The sequence below is a fragment of the Neophocaena asiaeorientalis genome, unplaced genomic scaffold, assembly GCF_003031525.2.
Source record: "Neophocaena asiaeorientalis asiaeorientalis breed wild unplaced genomic scaffold, Neophocaena_asiaeorientalis_V1.1 scaffold155, whole genome shotgun sequence".
In the NCBI taxonomy this organism is placed as follows: domain Eukaryota; kingdom Metazoa; phylum Chordata; class Mammalia; order Artiodactyla; family Phocoenidae; genus Neophocaena; species Neophocaena asiaeorientalis.
In genome coordinates, this window is record NW_020173040.1 from 4,916,501 (window position 1) to 4,939,609 (window position 23,109).

At 45.2% G+C, this 23,109-nt stretch overlaps 1 protein-coding gene across 18 annotated transcripts in view; it reads right to left on the minus strand.

Annotated features, from left to right (window-relative positions):
- Nucleotides 1–23,109, minus strand: part of MTHFS (methenyltetrahydrofolate synthetase) — a 269,324-nt gene that overhangs the window by 43,707 nt on the left and 202,508 nt on the right. For 16 of the 18 annotated variants that reach the window (XR_003002979.1, XR_003002981.1, XR_003002985.1 and 13 more), the window contains exon 4: nucleotides 11,561–11,635. The exons of 1 other annotated variant lie outside the window; for it this stretch is intronic. The gene's annotated coding sequence lies outside the window, so the exon portion shown is untranslated. Of the gene's footprint in view, nucleotides 1–6,332; nucleotides 6,467–11,560; nucleotides 11,636–23,109 lie in introns of all 18 variants that reach the window. One more of the 18 variants, XR_003002988.1, reaches the window with a different exon arrangement.

Here is a 23,109-nt window from a genome sequence, read left to right on the forward strand (position 1 = left end):
TCCAGACTCTTATCACAGCCTCAATCTGCAATTCCACAAGAAGATCCTGCTCCCTTTGCTCCAACTTCACACATACCAAGCATCCTTCGAACTTGCAATCTGTCTCCTGAGCACACCTTCCCTGTCACTGGTTCAGGCTCTCCAATAACAAATTAAGAAAGCATCGCTGGACTATACCTGGCCTCCCGTGGGTTTTTAAAGTTTTCTTTCATATTTATTTTATTTATCATTATGTGTTTTTGGCTGCGTTGGGTCTTCATTTGCTGCGCGTGGGCTTTCTCTAGTCGTGGCGAGCGGGGGTTACTCTTCGTTGAGGTGCGCGGGCTTCTCATTGCAGTGGCTTCTCTTATTGCAGAGCACGGGCTCTAGGTGCGTGGGCTTCACTAGTTGTGGCATGGCGGGCTTGGTAGTTGTGGCTCGCGGGCTCTAGAGCACAGGCTCAGTCGTTGTGGCCCATGGGCTTAGCTGCTCCGCGGCATGTGGGATCTTCCCGGACCAGGGCTCAAACCTGTGTCCCCTGCATTGGCAGGTGGATTCTTAACCACTGCGCCACCAGGGAAGCCCCTCCCGTGGGTTTAATGTGACTTGTGTTCCCCGGATCTGGCTCCTCTGTGTGACCAAATAAAGCCAAGGTTAAGATCATCCAAAGCTGGTTCCAGACCTCGTGCGGCCTCCAGGAAGGTGTAAATCAGCCCTGCCCTGTTCTACCATCCCCCAGGCTACGCCTAAACACTTTCTCTGTCTCTCCCCCTACTGTCTCTCAAACCACCTTCACCACAAATAGACAGGCGATGCACCAAAACTTGACTTTCCCATTATTTCAGTTTCCCTCCCTTGACAGCTTTTGGGGCCTAAAGTTGATCTCATATTCAGATCTATGCATGTCATGTTGACAGAAGTATCCAGGCTGGCTGGCTCAACAAGCTGAGTCTTTCTTGCATTAAAGCAACAGAGAAGCTGGCTTCTGATTAACAAGGAAATGACTTGATGGGAGAAATTTCCCAGGCTCCCATCCAACAATTCATATAAGGTCAGAAGAGGGTACTGTTCAGAAGGCAACGCCACAATATTGACTTCCTGAGATGATATATCGGAGCAAGAAGAAGGACTTAAAGAAATCAATCTCACTGAGCTTGGCTGCACAGAACTGGTTTTGTTGTGTGATGTAGCCCCAAAAGCTCAGTTACTTCTTTAATGCATGTGAGTCTGTGCCTCGTTTTTCATTAAATCTGTCATTTGACAAATGCAGGCTTCCACATGGCCAGCCCCGGGGGTGGTTGGCTGAGAGAAGGCCTGTCTGGAATGGCCATTTTGGGATCCAAGGGAAATTAAAGTATACCATAACAAAGGCCCTGAGCCCTGGTCTGGGAAGATCCTACATGCCGCGGAGCAACTGAGCCCATGCACCACAACTACTGAGCCTGCGCTCTAGAGCCTGTGAGCCACAACTATTGAAGCCCGCACGCCTAGAGCCTGTGCTCCGCAACAAGAGAGGCCACCACAGTGAGAAGCCCACACACCGCACCGCAATGAAGAGTAGTCCCGGCTCGCCGCAACTAGAGAAAGCCCACGCGCAGCAACGAAGGCCCAATGCAGCCAAAAAAAAAATAATTAAATTAATTAATTAAAATAAAAAATACACCTTCGCAACACCTCTAATCTTTTCTAATGTAATGTGATTATTTATCTATCACTTAGTTATTGAACAACTGAGTTTCAGGTGTTGTGCTTGGTGCCATGACCAGCTATGCCCTGGAGTGAGATGTGGCCCCTGGGAGTAAAGAATTTGGATTGGAAGAATGTGAGGGGTGGAAAGGACCTTAGAAACCATCAAATCAGAATTTCTCTTTTTCAAATGGGCAAAAATGAGACCCAGAAGTGATAAATGACTTGTCTATGGTCAAAAGGACGACTAGTGATGTAGTCAAGGGTGGGACTCAGGTTTCTTAACTCAGTGAGATACCCTAAGTAAAGCACCCAGCACTGGGCCTGATGTATAAGATGTTTCAGGGCTTGGGAGCTTCCTCTTATCTTCCAAACTCTAAGATACGAGCCCATAGGGACCAAATAATAAATAAATGAGTAAAGTAAATAAATGAGGCAAGCGTTAGAAAACCTTCACAGTGAAAGAAAGATGGTTAAGGACAAGTGACCCTCGGCTCAGTGGTGGGACTGAGGCAGACTAGACTTCCCACAACCTAACCGAATCCAGGATTGGCCTCTACCAGCCCCAGCTGGATGCTGCCATGCTGTGATGCAAGCCCAGTGATGCAAGATCTCTAATTCAAGAGAAGCTCATATTTGGGTATTTATATGAATTCTCCATGTTTTAAAATGTTGATTCAAATTACTTTTTATTGTAGCTTCACAAAACATAGTTTGGGTTCACTCTAACCTCGGGGGCTACCTAATTTACCTTCCAGGAGTTTCTATAGCCTGAAACTCTGTGGAAAGAATTCAAGGGATCTGTGAACTTGGTTGGGAAAAAAAATTATATCTTTATTTTCACTTACCTCCAGCTTAAATTTAGCATTTAATTCCATTTTAAATGTAGGTTACAAGTCTCATTATCAATACCTGTAACTTTTGTCCCCGGTAGAAATCACAGATACTTTTATAAGGCAAATCAGTTGTCATAGATATTTAGAAATATAATTTACACTCCCACTACTTTGAAATTAAGGTGGATATTAAACTCTCCCCTGGATCTCAATCTTCCCGCCTGCAAAGGCCACAGCCGACCAATGATTGAGCACGCCTGCACCTGGTAGAAGTTCAGCCACAAAATGATGAGGTTGTGCGATTTGGTCACTCCTAGGGGACGACCTAGTCACCTATGTGGCTTTCCATCATTCCCTCTATCTGCAATTGCTGGTTGATTAATATGAGAAAGACGTGAGTCAAAGATTATCCCGGGGTAAAATGTTCAATTCAAGCTAAGCCACAACCAGTTCAGTATGTCTTTCAAAAATAAAACTTAACTTTAACTTTCCTGAATTTTAAACACATTTCCTCGTTATTTAATGGGTTAATAAAGAAGCACAAAATGACTATATCTCATATTCTTCATATCATTTTTAGTATTTCTATAATTATATATTAATACATTTGGTTAACTCTGTAGTCCTTTGTATTTTATTTTATGCATTTAAAAACTTGATTCCACTATCTAAAATATGACACAAATGAGCTTATCTATGAAACAGAAACAGACTCACAGACATAGAGCAGGCTGGCGGTTGCCAAGAGGGAAGGGGAGTTGGGGAGGGATGGATTGGGAGTTTGGGATTAGTAGATGTAAGCTATTATATATAAGATGGATAAACAACAAGGTCCTCCTGTATAGCACAGGGAACTATAGTCAATATCCTGTGATAAACCCATAATGGAAAAGAATATAAAAAAGAATGTACACATATGCATAACTGAATCACTTGGCTGCACAGCAGAAACTAACGCAACATTGTAAATCAACTATACGTCAAGAAAAACAAAATTTTTAAATAAAAAAAATTTTAAAAACCCCGACCATGCTACTATGCCCTGGAAAGCTAAAGTGAAAAATCAAACAAAAAACAAAAGACTTGATTCCACTAAATGCCATGTGGTAACCTGGATGGGATCCAGGAACAGAAAAACGATTAGTGGAAAACTGATGAAATCTGAGTAAAATCTGGAGTTTAGTTCATAGTAATGTAGCATTGTTAATTTCTCAGTTTGATATCTATACCATGGCTAGGTAAGTTGTTAACAGTAGGGGAATCTGGGAAGGGCATACATGAATTCTTTTACTACCTTTGCAACACTTCTGTAAATCTAAAATTATTTCAAAATAAAAAGTTTAGAAAATACTCTCACATTTCAAAAAAAAAAAAAAGTCTATAGCCTCATGAGACTGCTGTAGGAGTCCACAATGCAGAAAAAATTAAGAATCTGTGCAAGTTAAGACAGGTTTTCTTAGAGCCAGGGCTATACTGATGGGAATTTGGGCTAAGCTAGAGGGTGGACACTGGTTCAAGTCCAGCAGCATCTCAGAGGAAAGAAAAGGATCTGACTGCATTCAGGGAACTTCTGGGATCTTAACCAGGCATCCTAGACTCCTTCAATCAAAGCAGAGCCTCATCTCCAACCAGTCTCCAGAATACTTCTCAAATTTCAGCTATGATGAGATACTGGCTCCCTCTCACTTCCATGTCTCTGATTCTCTGACTTCTTTTCTGGATCAAATCATATTTTTCCAAGATTCAGTTTACTCACTACCCTAGGAAGCTGTCCTTGATCTCCTACTATCACATCCCTGCCTGCATGCAAGCTGGGACGCATGATTCCACGTGCGTGGGGGTTCCTCGGGGATTCCACAGAGCCCAGGGCTTCCACCCATGTGGCACTTTCATGCCCTAGTGTGTTCATCTCTTCCTCTGTCGTCCCCCTCACCAGGCTGTGGGCTCCTCCATGGCAGAACTGTATCCTGCTCATCTCTGTATTCCACAAACAGACTCCCTGAGATGAAGTAGGTACCCATTTGTTGAAGGAGTGGGACAGGCAAAGACTCCGTGTGGAGAAATTAAGAAACGATGTCTTTAAGGGCAATAACAGGCATGTAAAGGCTTCCTGAGACCTTGAACTCTTGTGCTACTCAAGTCCAGGCCTGGGAGCTCCTGAACTCCTTCAGAGGACCCCAACAATATTAGGGACCATGTCATCAACCTTAGCAGGACCCCTGAGCCCCAGAATCAGCATTCAGATCCAGATGTGTTTCCTGAATGAAGAATCTCCTGGCCTCACAACTCCTGGAGCTTAGGAAGTAGGATGGGGTTTTTCTCTCCTTGCCCGACCCAGAGGAATGAGAGGGAAACTCTTGTTCCAGAAATAAGCTCCGCAGACCTCTATCTCCAGCCCAGCTGTCCCCCACACCCACGTCAGCCCCACAAGGTTTCCATGCCTGGCTGGTCTCTGTGCCCACTGACTCCAAAACATGTCCCCTCTGTAACGCCTGAGACCCTCCTGAAAGGGGGAAGCTTCGTGGCAAAGAAAACAGGCTTTGCAGTCCATAGAACACGGGTTTAACATCTGGCTCCATCCCTTGGCAACTCTGTGAAAGGGAAAGCTGCTTGCTCTCTCTATGTCTCAGCTTCTGAATCTAGGGTAGGAGTGGACATACGACCATGTGACCGTACATGAGCTACTGCACGTGAAGTGTTTGGCATGACCACAGAGAGCGGCTGTAACAAATATAAAAGGCATCCTTTGCTAGTAAGAAGAACAAAGTCTAACAAGGAAGATAGACAAATTAAGAAAACAAAACTATCAATGTGCAGTGAACTGTGTGGTCTACTAGAAATACATAGAAAGAAGTGCCAGGAGCCATGGTAACCCAGAGTTAGTGATGTCTGACCTGTAATTTCAGAGATGGGCCAGGAAGGTGTCAGTGGTGGTGGTGGAGGGGGAGGGTACATATTGACAATCTTAGAGATGAGACAAAAGCAAGGCCTTTCTAGGGAATTACAAATAGTTCAACAGGGTCAAGAGAGGGCCTGAGCAGTGGGTGCTGCCTGAAACATGAAGCCAGAATGTTCAGCTCAGCCTCCCCTAATCCTCTGGCATTTGCTAGGGCCTCAGATGGGGCTCTTGCCTCAAAGCCCTGATGACACTGCAGTTCTACCTCGGGTTGAATTTGCCAGAGACTCTTGTGCAATTTCTTTTCTGGATTTTATAGCAGATCATCGTCAGAGGGGTCTTCTTCCTCTGTGTCTCTCAGATGCTGTTCCCCATCCTTTATTTTGCAAGGTTTTTTTTGGTAGAACCCATTTCCATCCATGTGGCACTCTCATGCCCTAGTGCGTTCATCTCTCCCCTTGTCATCCCCTTCACTAGGCCGTGGGATCCTCTAGGGCAGAACTGTAACCTGCTCATCTCTGTATCCCAGGAACAGACAGCGTCCCTGAGATGAAGTAGGTACCCGTTTGTTGAAGGAGTGGGACAGGCAAGATATGATCATTAGCAAAGAAGATGGTTGTAAGCAAACAAGGTGGGAAGACTGCCCTTGATCTGACTTTCTGTCTCCTTTTGAAATAGCCAAATGCCTTCCTTAGATTACAGTCGAAGATAAATGGACATGTGCAGATCCCAGTGTAGTTCCCAGATTCCAGACAACGTCTATCTACTGGAACTCTAGTGAAACTTCTACCCTGGATGTCATTTCTCTAATATCGCGGACTCGGGGAACTTTGAAATTCCTGTTCCTAGCATGCACTGACTGCTTTCAGAGGTTTCCCACTCTTTCAGGAATTGCACTTCCTGGGATATGATGTGTCACTTCCTTTCCTACTTACCACAGGGTTCTTTTCTGGAAGTTTGCTGTCAATAAAGCAGAAGTAGCGGGCAGCCCATGAGGAAACAAGAGCCGGAACACTTCATATATCACGCGGGCCGTGGGCAGTTTTCTAGGTGGCACAATCCCTGGTCACTGGATCAAGAGAAAGATACAGGAGGCAGCTGGGTACCATCTTCCCATGAGCCTTCAGGTGGCCTTGGCATCATGCCGCATAGCCCAGGACTTCCACGGGAATCCTGGTGGGGGTCCCTTGACCCAGCTCCACCGACTCAGCGATTAGTAGAGTTCCACGCAGATTCAGACACAGGTATGTCTGTCAGCCCTAGGCGTAGGGGGAGTGAATCTCTATTTTCAATGTACCTTCACAGGTATAATGGGGGCTATGGAGAAGCTGTGATGAAGGTTGCTGGGCAGACATTGTTATAGACCTAAAACCACCAGTGGTCTGTTACTAACAAACCTGAGGACATTTTCTGGCCCCCTCCTCTTGGATTCTCTGTGTTTCAGACACTGTCGGCTGTTTCCTCCACGGGGCAAGACTCTGCTCCCACCTCTACTCCAGCTCTGCCTCTGCATACTGCTGCAGAAACATCTGCAAGTCTCTGGACCCGTGGCTCCCACTCTTCTGAGACTTTCCACACTTCCTTCTTTTTGGCCATTCCTCTGCCCCTTGCCTATCTAGAAGACTCTCTCATTGTTAAATACCCTTGACTGAGGTTAAGTTTCCTCAGCTCTCCCACAACATGAGCCAAAACAGAACTAAGTTGACTCATGGACACAGAGGTATATTTCTTGCATACATGAGTTTGCAGTAGAAGATGTATTGCCTCTCTACGCCCCTCTTGGTCTAGACTGGGATACTTAACAGAGGGATCCATGTCTTATTCACCTTTATCTCTCTAGCGTCTCTTACGGAATTACACTTATATAAGTGCTCAATGAATGTGTACTGAATAACAGTTTTAAATTAAAAAATGATTCTCAATTATCTTAGCATATTAAACTGACATTCTTGACTGGCCATCTGACTTCTCCATCCGGTGAGGAGGTCCTCAAAGGCAAACACTATGTTATTGCCTCTGGGTTCCATTCCCGACATTTAACTCAAGGCTGGGAGCATAGAAGACAGACACTCAGAGATGATGGCCGATCAAAGGAATGGATGAAGAAGTACATGAAAGAGTATGCTGGTGGGAAAGAGAAAAAAGGAAAGCTGCCTCTTTCTGAAACTTCCTAGCTGATTTCCTCATCCATAAAATAAAGATAATATCTATTGCACGGAAATGTTTTGACGACAAAGTTAAAGTCAACAGCATTTGCAAAAAGACTTTGCAATTCAAAGCATGCAGGAGGCGTCTTAAAAATGTGAAAAACAAACAATCAAAAATCTTACTCATTGATTACCTACAGATATGCCATTTGAAATATTCATTTTTTCCCCCAGATCCAAAACAAGAATAATAGTCCCTGTCTCTGTGGAATGAGATCTGCTTGGAATTCCTTATAGGTGCATAGATTACAATTGCAATTTTGGTTAAAAAAGAAATAAAACAGAAGAAATTCCCTAAAGAATAATGTTATATTTTTTTTTTTAAAAAAAGGAATCCAAAGTCAACCCCTAAAATGTTTATTTAAAAATTGAAAATTGTGAGCCCTATCGCAAATACATTACCGTTAGATTACCTGACATTATGATTCATAAAATATCACCAGGCTGCTCAAGTATATATTATAAATCGTCTTCCAGACACCTGGTTGGACAGTGTCTCTGACAGCTGTTCCCACAGCCAGGAGTGTCGTCAGAGTTGGTGGGCACCTCACCTCGGGAGCTATGACTCATACAGACCCCCTGGGAAATTCAGTCATTAGAAGCAGTGCAGTAAGGCTACAAAATGGCAGAGCAAGGGGTCCCCTTGGAGGCTTTCTCCATGCTTGCCAGCAGGGGTGAAGTGCATTCTATGGCATTTGAGGTCACATGGCCTCCCAACCTGCATGCTTCCTTTTCTCCACTGTAGCCTCCGGGGGAGGGGGGGATGGATTACTTTGCTCAGGAGGCAGAATCAGCAGATGTTACTGATATGGGACTGGAATTCTGCACTGTGGCTACCACACAAGGCTTTTTTTTTTAAAGCCAAAGCAGCATCAGTAAAGGTTTTAGCAATAAGCCTGCCGTTGCCATTTTAATAGATTCAGTGTTGGGTCGTATGCAAGATCTGCTATTTAAGATGTGCATTTACAGGCCACCATTGAAAGTAGCTGCCTTTAAAATTCCTTGGGCTTCAGACTTTCTGCACGGGGCAAGACTCCGTCACCAGAGTCGCAGCTTTTATCAGCATCTGTCTTCCCTGGTCTGCTGGAGACCCTGACCTCCTATTGCAGACATCTCTACTAGGGCATGGGATATGACATTTGCCCCCTTTTTTTCTCTGATAGCAAATGAGAGATCAAGAACACTGGGCATTGGCAAATGAGAGTGAAACAATCTAAAAAGAAATAGAATTTAAAAATCTCCTCTGTGAACGCTCTGCCCCTAAGAGTATGCTCCAATCACATGACCTTGCCTTTGACCCATCAGTTTTACTCTCCAGGGGCTACTCATGTGGAGTCTTGAGCTTCTCCTAGAGGCTAGGGCACGTTAGGATCAGGAACCACAGCTCCACCTGAGAGGAGGACATAGCCTTAAACTTGTGGCCAAAGATTGAGCCCCTGAGGAGAGCCCTGGACATCCTATGTCCATCAGGTCAGAGCCTCTCCCTGGCCCTCACCTTCTTTTCTGAGTCCAATGCAAATGATACCTCCATTCCCTTGCCTGGCGTCCCCAGCTGATAACTGTTAGGCTGGGTGGGGACCAGGATGCTGAGCCCTGACCTCAGAACTTCCAGCTGCTGGGTGCTGCTCTGAATGGTCCATTCACCCGGAAACAAGATGTCCGTGATGACACAGCACCTTCTGTCCTTACGCCCCACCCACCGGAGCACCCCTACCACACACACACACACACACACACACACACACACACACACACACACAGAAATGGCCGTGCCAGCCAGGGATAGGTCAAAATCAACCCCAAATCATTATCTAATAAACCTTGATTTCTCTCCAAAGGCCGCTTACAGCCCGGACGATGCTCCCAGGCTCCAGTCCTGCAGAACCCGAACTCATCTTCCCTTTCCATTAGCCTTGGGGGCTGAGGTATCCACTTGCCTAGGCAAGTCTCCCCCAACCCCTCATGAGCCAGGCCCTGTCCCCAGCACCCATTCTGAAGAAACACAGTTCCGGAAGTGGATGGGTTCACTCTCTGCTCCAGCAGACACAGAGGTGGGTCCTTCCTGAGAGGAGAGTTAAGTGCTCCCTCTGCTATAGGCACTATGTCAGCACACCCACAGGACTGGGTTTCCCACGAGGTCTACTAAGCAGATGGGCAAGGCAGAGACGTAAAAAAAAATGGAGAAAACACTTTTTTAAAGAATATGGATATTTCCAAAAAGGAACTTTGAATTATCATAAAAGGAAAAATCAGAATTTTGGGGGACTTTCTCTCACAGCTTTTATGGTTCTGTGGTGTTTTAATTTGAATTATGTATGAGACCAAGGTGTCAACATGGATTTTCACGCTAAGGCCTCTGAGGGTCAAGTCCATCTCTTCCTTGGGATTCAGGAAAAGCTCCCCAACAATCGCTTTCTGGAGCCATTTAGACAAAGAAGGGAGATCCTCTTCTGCTTTATACCATGTTTCACTGCCGTCTTGTTTAACAGAAAAATAAACCTGTTGGGTACGGGTTTGCATGTCTCTGGGTACAGTTAAGGACAATGGGTAATATATTGTCTCAACAAATATGGAACCACATTTCACAGTACCCTGGGGAGGGGCCGTTTGCTGCTGCCAGCGGCTGGCTCTATATCTTCGAGAGAACCATATTCCAAGCACTGCAGACATGATACCTCAGCAGAAAAGGATGGTATTGTATGAGCATCTGAATGGGAGCTGTAGGAAGAGAAGCTTGAGATAGCGGGGTGGGGGGCGGCACATAAGCTTCATATAATTACTGCCCCTGAATCCAATCTTGAGATCTGCATCACACCCTGAGATTCTAAAGGGGACCATACCCCTGAGATGGATAAAATGTTAAAATGCTCACTTTCTCTGGCCTGCTCTCTTGCCACTAGCTGTGCCCTTGAGATGAGTTTGAGATACGCTGGGACCTGGGACCCTTTGCTGGGATCTGGGACCTTTTGCTGCAGTGCTGCAGGGCTTGCACATGGACACCCCTCTCTGCGAGCAACAAAATACAAAGAAATTGTACGGGACTAAAAGTAACTGACTGCATGCACAGCTGGGGCAAATTCTGGACAAAAGATACAAAGAGACCAAAAAAACCAAAAAAACAAAATGCTACTGCCACTTCTGAAGAGCCCGGAGCAAAAACTGGGTGTCGGGAGCAAAAGCAGGGTACTGTGCATGTCCCCTGCACAAAACACACCTAAGGGGTCGCAGAACACCTAAGCCACCCCCTGGCCCGACCCCTGGACACACACCTACCCTCACCCCATATAAGGAACAAGCTTGCCCCCCCTCAGGGAGCGAGAAAACAAGGGAACCTGTTGTTTGCTCTCACTCCTCCCTGCTGCAAAAGGGGTCCCAGTAAAGCCTTGCCTGAATTTCTTGTCTGGCCTCTAGTCTATTTCTACTGATTGGGGAAGGCAAGAATCCTGGTCGTTAACAGGTTTAAAAGAGCCCCTTTATCCCTAACTCCCCTACACAGTATCTTGTACCATGCAGAACCTTCAGATGGGTTGTTTCCATTTGTAGAACTTTCCTCTCTCTGCACTCCCCTTCCCTCCATTGTCTGTAGTAGTTCACCCTGTAGGCCTCCCTATTAGATAGCAAGCTTCAGAGGGTGGACACCACATCTCACCCCTTTCTGGTCACCCATCTCCCACCAGGGGTTGGGCTGAGCACATGGTGAAGAATGGGTGCTTACTAAAAGCTTGTTGAATTGAACTGAGAGGCATAGATCACAATTCAGATTCCTGAAGATTCAGTTCCCGAGTTTAAATACATCAGAACGATTTTCTTCACCTTAACACAAGTTAGCAATTTCCCCAGCTTGAATCTGCCGTAGTGAACTCCTCCAGCAGAAGTGAAGCAAGACTATAAACTGTGCCCGAGTTTGGGAGCTTTTTAAGGAAATGGGAAGTGACACATTTGCTGGCAATACTCACGAGTGGGAGCCCAGGTCTGGTCTGAGTAGACGAACAGAGATTCCTCCAGCTGTTACAACTTTCAACTGGGTCAACCTGTGGGAAATAGCCACATCCCCTCAGCTCAGTAAAATCACCGTCTGTTTCCCTATGTATCAATACAATGCAAAAGACCAGATTTCAGAAGGTGAAAGCCAGGCATCTGAAAGACCAATGGCTATGTGTCTGCTCGGAGGTCCTCGGCTTGGTAACACCATGGAGTTGCAGAGCAGTTACAAGTATCATTGGCTGAGCTCCTCCTAAGTGCCAGCATGCAGACCACACAGGTAACTTAGGACAAGGTCCCTGAGCTCCAGGGGTTCAAAGCTTACTGGAGACAGAAGTGAGTAATGTTACGTAGTCGTTACTGCATAGAGTTAGCAACAGGGACAAGCGTGGTGAAGTGGCACTAGACCTGACCAGGGTTGGAATGCCAACCACAAAGACTTCCCAGCCCCCTGAGCTGCATGCTGAGAGACAGGAAAGGATTACATGGATGAAGGAACAGTCAAGGGATGAATGAAGATCACTGAGGCCTCCTGCAGGAGGGAATTATATGTAGTTCAGAACCGCTGAAGTATGCATGAGGAGGGGAGAGCCTGGAGAGGTTCGCCTGGGATGGGACAGGGTAGGGGGACCGTGCTAAAGAACATGAGCAGATGTTTCAGCCCAGAAGCAGCAAAGAGTCGCGGAGGGGTCTTGGGTGTAACTGGGGACTTGATCTGTGTCACAGAAAGATCATTGAGACACAGGTCTGGAAAATAAATTTGAGAAAGGTAAGTCTGGAGGCAGGAACACCACTTAGGAAGCCACCAGGTGAGAGGCAAAGGAGAAAGAATCGAAACCTATTAATCAGATTAAATTAGTGAAGCCAGTGATTAAAATAGACACAGACAGGAGAGGAAAGCAGAAGTAAAGGATGCTCGTTCCAGGTCTCTGGTAACTGGGAGGAGGACAATTCCTGGGAATGGCTGAAGGAAAGCACTGAAGAACAAGGAGGCTGGTTTCCAACGTGTCTACTATGAGGTTCCTGCAGAATATTATACGGGAGAAATCTACACAGATGTATGGAGCAAATCACAGGAGAAGAAGGCTGGGCTGGAATTAAAGTTTTTCACAAAATATTATTGCCTGTGCCTTACAAAGGGAGACTGAGTAAATGAGTTTGGGAATACTGTATTCTGTATCCTAGACTATACCCCCATCTTGGAGACCCTCAAGGCACTGTAGCATATTAAGTTTCCAAGATATCCTGCAACAAAGACATCTTCTTTATTTCATGTTGCCCAAGCTTATTTGTCTGTGGAATGCCTTTTCCAATGAGGAAATGTCAACCAGATGTTGACAATGAGGGCCACAGCTGGGGACGGCCGGTCATAGATGATGGGTAAAGCCACAAGAGTGCAGATTGGTCCGTGTGTGTGTGTGTGTGTGTGTGTGTCTGTGTGTTGGTGAGGTGAGAGTTAAGGACAGAATCCCAGCAATATTCACTCGTAACATCTATTTAAGCCACCTGAGTCTACCCTTACACTATGGTGCTGATGGCCACGAAAGGAGAGCTGTGGCCTTTTCTGCCTCATCTTGCCTATTGACTTTGTGTACCTGCCTCACTTGCCTATTGACTTTGTGTAACAGGCAATATGCATTGATTCAACAATTACTTAGTGACTAGCACTGTGGCTAGAGAGACAAAGGAATCACTGGCTCATGACCTTGGGGTTGTACAGTCTCACCTACCTACCAGTCCTGTCTCTTCTCATCTGCCCTACTGTACTTCAGACTGTCTTCTAAGGACCTAGAAGACTTAGGCTTACTTCACTGGTCTTTTCCCTCTGCTGGCCATCTTGATTAAGACTACCTTCTCTGATTTGTAGCCCCAGAATCCAAGTCTGTGAGCAGCCCTGCCTAGACTTTGGAGGACTTTTAGAGAGATCACGAAATGTATTGATGTTGAGTAGGGAAGGGAAACTTGCAAACTTCCAAAAAAAAAAAAATAGTACTCTGAGAGGTAAGAAATAAACCAGAAGAGTTCATATAAGTCAAAATAGAAAAGCATTTCTAGGAGATTGATCAACGGCATTCAATGTCCAGTGAGGTCCAGAAAGGCAGCCATGGGACCTGGCAAGCAGACACCATTAGGGACTTTCACTAGAAGGATTTTGGAGATGGACTCAAACACTGAATTCAAGTGGTTCAAAAAACGGATGGGGTGAGGAGAAGGACACAGGTGTCAACTTCTCTTTTGAGAAGTATCATTCTGAAATAAAGTGTAAAAGAAGGCCATGGATAAAGGGAAGAGGGCTAAGGGAGACTTTCCAGATGAGAGAGGGTGAAACAATTTGATGTAGAGGAAGAGTCAGGAGAGAGGGAAAGTTGAAAATACAGAGGGTCACAGCAATCCCACTCCTGGGCATATACCCAGAGAAAACCATAATTCAAAAAGATACATGCAACCCAATGTTCACTGCAGCACTATTTACAATAGCCAGGACGTGGAAGCAACCTAAATGCCCATCAACAAGAGAATGGATAAGGAAGATGTGGTACATATATACAATAAAATGTCAGCCATAAAAAATAACGAAATTGTGCAATTTGTGGAGACGTGGATGGACCTAGAGACCGTCATACAGAGTGAAGTCAGAAAGAGGAAAACAAATAACGTATAATATCGTTTATATGTGGAATCTAGAAAAACTGTATAGATGAACTTATTTGTAAAGTACAAATAGAGACACAGATGTAGAGAACAAATGTATGGATACCAAAGGGGGCAAAGGGGTGGGATGAATTGGGAGACTGGGATTGACATACATACACTACTATGTATAAAATAGATAACTAATGAGAACCTGCTGTATATAGCACAGGGAACTCTAGTCAAGGCTCTGTGGTGACCTAAATGGGAAGGAAATCCAAAAAAGAGGGGATATATGTATACACATAGCTGACTCACTTTACTGTACAGCAGAAACTAACACAACGTTGTAAAGCAACTATACTCCAATAAAAACTATTTTTAAAAAAGAAAATACCGAGGGTCAGAGAGCTACTTCAAGGAGTGAGATCTCTGAGAAGCTGGGAGGGATAGAACCCAGCGATCAGGAGAGACTTGAATGGGAGGAAGGGCACCAGGGCTGGAAGGAAGGAGGAGAGACTAGCATATTAGTTTCCCAGGACTGTTATAACAAAGTACCACAAACTGGGTGGCTTAAAACAATAGATGTTTATTATCTTGCAATTCTGAGTCTAGAAATCCAAAATCAAGGGGTCAGCAGGGCCTTACTCTCCTACGTTTGTAGGGGAGAATCTGTCCCAGGCCTGTCCCTTATAGCTGCTGGAGTCACTGGCAATCCCAGGCTTTCTACATCTTGCAGCTGCATTGCCCCAACCTCTATTTCCATTGTCACTTGGCACTGTCCCCTGTGTGTGTCTGTCCAAGTTTCCCCTTTTCATAAGGACACCCAGATCATACTGGGTTAAGCTTCCTCAAGGTAATTAGAAAGAAATGTTTGGAAATGAATTGCCATCAGGTACCTACTATGGGTCAGGCACTGTGAATTTGCATAAAGTATCTCATGCCTAGTGCCCAGAAATTCCATCCATCGTTAACTTTAACGTTCCTGGAAGAGAGCTTTGGTTCCGGAAAAAGCACCAGATTGGTCCATGGATCAGTGATTCACTCAATTTACACCTAATGAGACTCATATAACTAATTCTGCCACTCTGTTGCTCAGAAAATTGCACTGGTTCCCCCTTTAAAGTTACAAAATAAAGTCCAAGTTCCTCATCTGATTCTCAAGGCCCCCACGACCTGTGTAACATTATTTCCTGCTATTTTCCTTTGCATACCCCACACTAGAATACGCCCCTGCATTGCATCTTCCCCCTCGCTCACACTCGGAGGGAAGAGTGTGTCTGGTCTCACACTCTTCCCTCTGTCAAGCACACCTGCCTCACTGCCATCACTGCTGTCACCCTGACTGCTTCAAGATCCACTACATATGCCAACTCCTTTAGGGACTTTTTCCTGACCCTTTACAACCGGAAGTAACATCTCTCCTCTCACCTGCACACATTTATCTGCATCCCCTATGACTTGATCATGATCAACCTATCACCAGTTCTGCACAAGAGTCACCTTTCCTCCAGTTGTGGGGCATATAAGGGCTAGTTCAGCATTTGATGCCTGCTCCCCAAAGCACCTTGCGGTGTCTGGCACACAGTAAGAGCTCAGTGGGTATTTGCCAAATGGATAAAAAAATTAAAGACACTGTTCTTGATTGATAGGAAAAGATCAAAAAATAATACTGAGAGGCCTGGCCTAGGGAATCTTTCACGATAAGCAAGCCCAGATCATGGAGAGGCCCTGTAAACGTACCTGCAGCAATGTAAAGACAGTGCTGGAAGGATAGAGTGTAAAGGGGGGTTAAAGTTAGGCTCTTTGGTCACAAGCAACAGAACCCAACTCTAGCTGGTATAAACAAAAGAGGGAATTTATTGGAAGGATGCCTGCATACTCATAGAATTGTCTGGAAGACTGACCATATAGGACAAAAAGCACTTGACTGTTGGGGGCCACCAGTCTGGAATTCATAAAGTCCTAACTATTTTTGTGTCCCTCCATTCAGGAAACAAAGTTCCAGGACAGAGTACAAACAGCCTCAACATAGGTCCCATGCTCAGCCCTTGGCTATATCAGGGGTGTGAGACAAAATAGACAGCATCATTAACATTACGAGTATTCTGAGTATGTTCTCAGAGCCGTATACTGTGTTGGCTGCCACCGCGACAGCACTACAGCCGAGTGCTCTTTCAGTGGGATTTGGACACTCTGAGTGCGCTGCATCTTCTAAACTCACCCAGCTATCCCTACTGCAACTGTCAGGACCTCGTTCTTTTCTCTCTTTTTTTATTTTTAAACTTTTAAAATTTTATTTTATTTGTTTATTTTTGGCTGCATTGGGTCTTTGTTGCCATGCACGGGCTTTCTCTAGTTGCAGTGAGCAGGGGCTACTCTTCGTTGCGGTGCGTGGGCTTCTCATTGCAGTGGCTTCTCTTGTTGCGGAGCATGGGCTCTAGGCGCACAGGCTCAGTAGTTGTGGCTCGCAGGCTCTACGGCGCAGGCTCAGTAGGTCTAGCGCACAGGCTTAGTTGTTCCGTGGCATGTGGGATCTTCCCGGACGAGGGCTCGAACCCATGTCCCCTGCATCGGCAGGCAGATTCTTAACCACTGCGCCACCAGGGAAGCCCAGGACCTCATCCTTTTCTGATTAATGCTTCAACTTATACATGATCCCTGGTGAGGCTGTATATTCAACTGACCTTGTCATTAAAAAATCCATGGGATCCAACTCTGAGTTTGATCTTCAGTTATTTCAGTTCTAAAATTACAAGAATTAAGAGATTGCTTTGGAACTTTCACAAAACATCCCTGAGTTTCATTGTATTCCTTGATGTTAGAATCTAGGAATTTGAACTGCTGGTTATCATGCTTGAAGTTATTGAATGCTATTGGAGACACTTACCTTTGCCTACCATATCAGACAGTGTTCCTGGTCAAAAACAGTAGAAACTACCTGCAACATACTTAATACACCTATAAAGAAGATATTAAGGAACTCACAGAATTAAATGGAAGGCTGGACAACCAGACTTTGACGCAGGATGAAAACCATACCAGGAACAACTCAACCTTCAGGAATGGGCTACTGGAATCTACTTCCCATCATTGTGCTCGAGATCCAACAGCCCAGGAAAAGGAACACGGTGGGCAGAGTGTAGCTGAGTGCCATCTATTGGCTGAACCAAGGCAGTGAGAGAACCTCACAGAAGATGTAACCTGCAGGGCTCCTCCTGGGTGGGCTGTTGGAGAGAGTAAATTTGGCTTCCTTTTTCCAGGGTTGGTCTGAAATATGGGGACGTCACAGCCCCAGGGTAGCCTTATCAACTGTTGGTGGGAGTTGGTGGATGAATAGCCCACCTCCCTCACCCCTTGGGAGACAATTCTGAGATGTGTCCTTTGCCATCCCCCAGAGGTCCCTAGTAGGACTGAGCCCAAGATGCCCATGGTGGTGACCTGCTCAGGGCCATACTTCCCTTCCCTGTCTCACTTCCTTAACCTCCTACCACCGTTTCTGAGATCACCTCCCACATAAGCTAACTGCACCCCATCCTTGTCTCAGTTAGGGTTAGGGTTAGGGTTAGGGTTAGGATTCTGGAAGAACCCAACCTAAGACACCCATACTGCTTCTCATCCAGCTTACCCCAACCCCACGGGTCTCCACTCTCAAGTGAGAACTAAATAGGGAAATTTTATAAAGGTGAGCTTCTCAAAAATCAGAAGAGACCACAAATTATATGATTCCATTCATACGAAATGTCCCCAGTAGACAAATCCATACAGACAAAAGTAAATTCGGGGTTTCCAGGGAATAGGGAGTTACTGCTTAAGGGGTTCAGAGTTTGTTTGGGGTGATGAAAAAGTTCTGGAAGTAGTGATGATGACTGTACACATTGCGAATGTAATTAAAGCTATGGAACTGTACACTTTAAAACGGTTAAAATGGTAAATCTTATATGTATTTTACCACAATAAAAAATAGTAAGAAAATCAGGTGGTAGATTTTTACATTTCAAGTATAAGAGAGACTACACATTTACTGTTGTCTTTTTTTTTTTTTTTTGCCTAAGACAACACCCATAATAACCCTCACAATTCCTGCCATCTGCCGTCTGGGTTCCCCTTTTGAGTTCCCCTGTCTTCGGGCTCACTTTGCTGCAGTGGTGATCACATACAATGTTTGCTGGGCTTGTGGACACCCACGGTGAACCTCAGGACTTAAGCTGGTCTGCCTGCACTGTTCTCAGGGCCGGTCATACGCAGCTGGGTCCGCAGAAGCCTGTGGTCCACAAACAGATGGGAGTTTCCTCTCAATTTACCCCCTGTGAACTCCTTCCACACCACTTAGCAGTCTCCTCTCACAACCAGACCCTGAGGGTCAATTTGGAGATTGATGACACCCATATGGACGATGCTTGAACTGAACGTGGGTGCAGCTGTTGGGGGCTACTAGGACCAGATGTTCAGCTAATGATGTTCTCAGGCTCAAGAGGAGCTCCTCTGAAGCGGTGTTCATAGGAGACTGCCTGCTGAGAAACTACTGGTCTGTCTTAGAAAACCACTGTCTTTCAGTGAGCCTTAAATAGCCTGAGTTTCAAGGACTTAAGGAGAGAGAGAGAGGCGAAGGTTTGGAAAAGCAGAGGTCACCCACTGGTAGGTGTGTGCCTTGCAGCTATGTTTTGCTCGGCCCTCCCTGAATTTTTAAAACTCAGTTTCCATGATTTACAAATTGCTCACCCAGTCGCCACCTCCTACATCTCACACCTGGCTTGCTTTCTCTGTTTCACTTCACCTGCCTGGCCACAGTATGCGTTCATGTTTGTTCTTCCCAGTTTTAGGACTCTGAGGCATGACGGTGATATCCACCAGGGTTCTCGGCCTTCCCCAGTCAATAGAAATTGACTAGAGGCCAGACAAGAAATTCAGGCAAGGCTTTATGGCGGCCCCTCTGCGGCAGCGGGGGGAGCGAGAACAAACAACAGGTTCCCTTGCTTGCCCGCTCCCTGAAGGGGGTGTGAGCCTGTTCCTTATATGGGGTGAGGGTAGGGGGGGCTTAGGTGTTCTGCCCGCCCCTTAGGTGGTGTTGTGTGCAGGGGGCATGCGCAGTACCCTGCTTTTGCTCCCAACACCCAGTTTTTGCTCTGGGCTCTTCAGAAGTGGCAGTTGGGTTTTTTGGTTTTTTTTTTTGGTTCTCTGTATCTTTTGTCCAGAATTTGCCCCAACTGCGCATGCTCGCAGTTATTTTTAGCCCCTTATAGTTCCTTTGTGTTTTGCTGCTGGAGGAGAGGTGTGTCCAGGTGCCGGCACTGCAGCACTGCAGCGAAGAGTCCCAGGTCCCAGTCAGTCTCAACAGGAGTCAATGACTCCTCCTGAGCTGCTGTTCCTGGGTGAACGTTGAAGAGTGGCTCATAGGCAGAATAATCATGGCTTTGTTTCTCTAAGATGGAGGAAATCTGTTTTCAGCTCCCCTTCAAAGAACACAATGATTCCTTTTACTGAAAGGAGTTTTGAAGCTCTCACCCAAACATGCAAAGAATACAGCCACATCAGAGATCCTATAGGCCCACAGGGCAGTCAGATAAGGGATCCTGAGTTCTGAGATCTCAGCCACGACTGTCACCAGCCACCTGTTGAAGGAAGCAGAACATTCGTACGTCTCAACTGATACAACCTCGTCTGTCGACATGGTTCTTTGAGTAAAGGGCATGCCGCAGACTCTCATACCCCAGTTCCTTGTCCTTCTGGGAGTTCAGAGGCCACATTTCCCAGCCTCCTTTACACTTTGGCAGGGCTTGTGGCTGAGTTCTAGCCAGCTGGGCTGAAGCAAGGTGTTTCCCACACACAAAGCTCCATCCTCTCTCCCTTTCCACCGGTGGCATGGAGAGGGGCTTGGATGTAGAACAGAGCCACGAAACAGAAGAAGGACCCTGGGTTCCTGAGTCGCCGCCACCTCCCACTGAAATGACTGCTCTTCCCCTGCTGTCCTTCCTCATTCCACACTCCGAATCTCAGTGCTCTCCAGGATGGAATTTTCAGTCCTTTCCTCTCCTCATGACGTATGCTCTCCTTATGTGACCTCAGCTACCACCTATGGGCTAGTGCCAAACACCAAACACCAGTCCACATCCTTTCTGACCAGACATCTCCATCCCAGGGGAAGGGACATGGAGAATTCACAGGCACATGCATTAAAAAGTAAGAACATTGTAGATAGTGATAAGGGCTTTGAAGAAAATGAAAACAGGGTAATGAGACAAAAAGGGCCTGAGAGAAGGGACTTGTTGGTTTCCATGACGTGCTTGGCCGAGTGAATCCTGTGAAAGATGAGGATTAGTAACAGCTTCAGTCAAAGCCTGCAAGCTGGACCAAGCTCAGTGAGTCAAGGAGACTGAAGGCGGGCCAGAGTGGCCAGAGCCCTGTGAGAAGATGGAAAGGAGCAGAAGGAAAGACCAGAGAAGAAGCCAGGGGCAGATGGTGCAGAACATTTCCAGGCTTGCTAGAGACTTGCACTTTTAAGAGTGCATTAAAGGGCTTCCCTGGTGGCGCAGTGGTTGGGGGTCCACCTGCCAATGCAGGGGACGCGGGTTCGTGCCCCGGTCTGGGAGGATCCCATGTGCCGCAGAGCAGCTGGGCCCGTGGGCCATGGCCGCTGGGCCTGCGTGTCCGGAGCCTGTGCTCCGCGGCGGGAGAGGCCGCGGCAGTGAGAGGCCCGCGTACCGCAAAAATAAATAAATAAGTTTAAAAGCCACTGGAGGATTTTGAGCTTGCGGTTGTTATCATCTGATTTACGTTTTTAAAAGACTACTCTTGCTGCTCCGTGAAGAACGGAGTGTCAGGACCACGGACCAGTAAGCAAGCACTGCAGTAGTCCGGGGCAGGGTTCCAGGGCCTGGGACTAGGGTGGTACCCAAGGAGGTGAAGAGAAGTGGGATCTGAGAGCAAGGCCAGGTCTTGCTGCAGGATTGATGGAAGGGATGAAGAAGACAGAATCAAGATTACAGATTCATCATTTAGGCAGATGGAGTGGAACCATTCAATAAAGTAGGGCAGTCTGCGGGAGGAACAGGTTTGGGAATATAATGAATTTAGTTACGGTTGGTAGTGATAAAGACAGTGGTCATGGTAGTGGTAGTAGAAGCAGAAGAAAATCAGAATAGGAAAACCTCATTGTTCCTATGGAGTCTTTAGGGAGATAAGTTATTTTAAAAGCATGTTTCAATTTAGAATATATATATGGAATTATTGAGGAAACTTTTTCATTTCATTGTTAATAGAAAGCCAGTGTAACTGAATCTAACATCCTAGTTTAAGAGATGGAAGTTAGCTTGTATATAGAACAAGGTCTTTAAGACTTTTTTTTCAAGTGAGGCTGGGTGTGTGTGTTTGTGTGTGTTTGCTGAACTATTTTTTTAAATTATGTAAGTTTTGGATATACAGCATCACAATTCAACATCTGTATACACTATAAAGTGATCACGACCACAAGTCTAGTTACCACTCATCACCATATAGTTGAGCTCTTTCACCCATTTTGCCCACCCCCCACCGCTGTTTCCCTCTGGTAATCACTAATCCGATCTCTGTATCTGAATTTGTTTTTGTTTTATTTTGTCTGTTCACTTGTTTTGTATTTTTAGATTCTACATATGAGTGCAATCATATGGCATTTGTCTTTCTCTATCTGACTTATTTCACTTAGTGTAATACCCTCAAGGTCTATCGGTGTTGTCACAAATGGCAGAATTTCATTCTTTTCTATGGCTGAGTAGTATTCCATTGTGTATATGTACCACATCTTCTTTGTCCATTCAACTGTCAATGGGCCCTAAGGTTGTTTCCATATCTTGGCTTTTGTAAACAATGCTACAAAGAACATACAAGTGCATACATCTTTTCAAATTAGTATTTTTGTGTTCTTTGAATAAATACTCATAAATGGAATAGCTGGGTCATATTGTACTTCTATTCTTAATTTTTTGCAGAATCTCCATACTGTTTCCCATAATGGCTGCTATGGGACCAATATATAGTCCCACCAACAGTGTACCCAACAGTGTAACAGGGTTCCCTTTTCTCCACATCCTCTCCAACCTATGTTATTTCTTGTCTTTTCAATAACAGCCGTTCTAAGAGGTGTGAAGTGATATCTCATTGTGAGATATCTCATTGTGAGATATCTCATTGTGAGATGTCTCATTGTGAGATATCTCATCTCAATAAATGCCGAAAAAGCATTTGACAAAATTCAACATCTATTTATGTTAAAAAAAAAAACTCTCAACAAAGTGGGTGTAGAGGAAACATACCTCAACATAATAAAGGCCATATGTGACAAACCCATAGCTGACATCATACTCAATAGGGAAAAGCTGAAAGCTTTTCCTGTAAGATCAAGAACAAGACAAGGATGCCTACTCTCACCACTTGTAATCAACATAATATTGAAAGTCCAACCACAGGTATTAGGCAAGAAAAAGCATTCAAATCAGAGAGGAATAAGTAAAACTGTCACTATGTGCAGATGACATGACACGACATAGAAAACCCTAAAGACTCCACCAAAAAATACAAACAAACAAAAAAAACATTAGAACTAATAGATGAATGAAGTAAAGTTGCAGGATACAAAATCAATATACAGAAATCTGTTGCATTTCTATACACTAGTAGCGAACTATTAGAAAGAGAAATTAAGAAAACAATCCCATTTACAATTTCAACAGAGAATAAAATATCTAGGAATAAATTTAATCAAGGAGGTGAAAGATCTGTACACCAAAAACTGTGAGACACTAATGAAAAAAATCGAAGAAGACACAAATAAATGGAAAGATATTCCATGCTCATGAATTAGAAGAATTAGTATTGTTAAATGTCTATACCCAAATTCAAAGCAATCCTTATCAAA